Below are 2,667 nucleotides of genomic sequence, written 5' to 3'. Positions count from 1 at the left end.
TCCTTATTCCCAGGGTTTGTGCTGCTGTAAACATTGCTCACTGGTTTCGCTCTGTGTCTGTGTGGACATCCAGCAGTCTCTGTACATACATCGACATCCACAAGTCTGAGCCCACGTCATCACCAGGCTCTTGGGCTTACAGTGGTTCTTGGGGTGGAAAGGAGGGAAGTCTCTGTGGCTTTGGGACTAAACAAACAAACAAACAAACACCAACAAAACAAATAAAAAACACACACACACACAAAAAAAACCCACTACCAACAGGATCTTCTACAGTCTGTAGCCAAGAGGTTTGGTTACAAAACCTATCTATCACAGGATTACCTCAAACATTTGGCATTCCTCTTATAAGCTGGACTACAGGTGAAAGCTACCATTTCTGGTGCATGCATATATATACACACACACATATATGTGTGTGTGTGTGTGTGTGTGTGTGTGTGTGTGTGTGTCTGTGCAGCTCTGTGTATACAGAGGCACGTGTGACTGTGCATGTAGGTGCATACTCATTTGAGTGGAGGGTAGATGTCAATCTCAGGTGTCATATTTAAGGGCCATCTATCTCTGTTTTTAAATTGTTTTTAAATATATTTTTTGTTTTTAGTCATTAATTTTTTTTACTTGGATGTGTCATTTGTGCATGCACATACATGGTCAGAGGAAGTCTATTCTTCCACATGGATCCTAGGGGTCATACTCAGGTTTGGTAGCAGGCCACGTGTTGCTTTCTGGGCTATTCCTCTGGCCCTATCTCCTTCTGCTTTGAGGCAAGGTCTCCCACTGACCTACACCTCAACAAGTAAGTTAGCCAGAGCCTCAGGGATCTGCCTCTATCTCTCTTCCAGTACTGAGTTATAGTTATATACCATTGTGTCTAGCTTTTTTTTTTACATAGGTTCACTGTTGTGTTTTATAAAAAAAAAAAACAGAATATGTTTTATGGAGTGTGGTATGGTGAGGTAGGAGGGGTGCCTTGGTGGGTCCATACTGAAGCATCCCTTCCCCCTGAGTTACCAGTCATATGATAAGTATAGTATAGAATAGGGTTTATTTGGGGACACGGGAAGGGGAGTTGAGAAGAGAGTAGAGACAGAGAAAGACAGAGGGGGGAGGGAGGGAGAGAGGGAGAGAAAGAGAAGAAGAGGGGAGAGACCAGCCAGGAACACATGGAGAAAGGGGAGGAGGAAGGAGAAAGAAGGAGAAAGACATCAGGGAGAGAAGAGAGTCAGAGAAAGAGAAGTGGCAGAGAGAGTGAGGAGGGGCCAAAGAGCCCCTATTATAGCAAGCCAGGCCTACCTGACTATTGCCAGGTTCCCGTTGGGTGAAGCATAGAAGGAACACTAACATCCATGAAATTGAACTATGCCCTGTGCTTGCAAGGCAAGAGCTTTATCATTTGAGCCATATCCCTAGTCCTTTCTGATTTTAGTTTTAAGACAGCACCTCACTATGTAGCCTGAATGAATTGGAACTCTATGTAGAACCAGGATGGCCTTTGCCTTTTAATTAATTAATTTTGAGCTAGGTTCTCTTCTAGTTCAGGTTGTCATTGAACTAGCTATGAAGCTGAGAATGTCCTCAAAGTCCTGATCCTTCTGCCTCTATGTCCTAAATGCTGGGATCACAGGTGTGTGCCACCAATGTGTGACTCATATCAGTAATCAATAGATTAAAAGAACACTGTCATCTTTTAAACTAGTTTCGAAGAGTTCAAGCCATTCTTCATTCTGCTTGCTGTCTCATTGCTCAGGCTATGCTTCCAGCTCCACATATTGGAGAGCCTCTGCCCCCTCCTGCTCTGTTGCAGTGGGCCTTCTGAACAGTCCTCAGTCCATGATAGATTTACCCATCACTTCTGTTCAATGTTTGCTTTGGCACAAACGTGTAATTCAGCCACTGGTTGACATCAGGAAAGTGTTTGGATTGGTTTAATACTACAAGAACATTTGGAGCCCAAGCTAATTAATTATTAACAGGATAAACAAAACTTCAAGTGATGCTATGGTCCTGAATTACCTTTGTCTCCAGCTTGCTCTCCGCCCTGGGAGCCCATCAGGGCCTGCTTGAGCAGCCAGATTGATGATCATCTCAGGCTATCTCTTCGTCTTGTCCACTGGTACTAGACTGGTGGCCATCTCAGGCTTGCTTTTTTCCAGGGAGTGTTAGCCTGCTAATCATTCAGATGGTCATAGGTCAGAACACTAAACATAGATACAGCCTCTCTTCTCTCTGCTGGAGACTAGAAGAACCCTGCCTGGGACCACGGACACCAGACAGGAGTGAGTAGTGAGTCTGAGACAACCACCAGACCAGTGCCATGGGGCTCAGACAGGGAGCTAGCCTGAGATATAGTCTGGCACTATAATGCACTATGGGGCCATAACACTCCTGAGATGGCCCTGACACTCAAAGACACCAGCACCACTAAGAGGAGCAGGTCAGTGGTAGAGAAATAGAAGAGAAAGAAACAGAAAGACGTGTGTTCAATAAAGAGGCAGAACTGAAGATTTGAGGTAGTGAGAAACAACCTGATGTGAGTTGATGTGAGCCAGTGATGCCACCTGGGATCATGGTGGGGTCCTGACCTGTCCTGCCCCTGGGGGCCACATTTGGGCCTGTAGCCCAGCAGCAGCAGAGGTCTGTTACCACCAAAGTCCAGGTGGATAT

General features: G+C 45.4%; 1 pseudogene; it reads right to left on the bottom strand.

Moving 5' to 3' along the window:
* Positions 1–2,158: 2,158 nt before the first annotated feature.
* LOC120094933 (small nucleolar RNA SNORA17) lies at positions 2,159–2,247 on the bottom strand (annotated as a pseudogene).
* Positions 2,248–2,667: the final 420 nt, after the last annotated feature.

Source organism: Rattus norvegicus, chromosome 9, assembly GCF_021556685.1.
Source record: "Rattus norvegicus strain SHRSP/BbbUtx chromosome 9, alternate assembly SHRSP_T2T, whole genome shotgun sequence".
Taxonomy (NCBI): Eukaryota; Metazoa; Chordata; class Mammalia; order Rodentia; family Muridae; genus Rattus; species Rattus norvegicus.
This window is presented reverse-complemented; position numbering and strand designations above follow the sequence as displayed.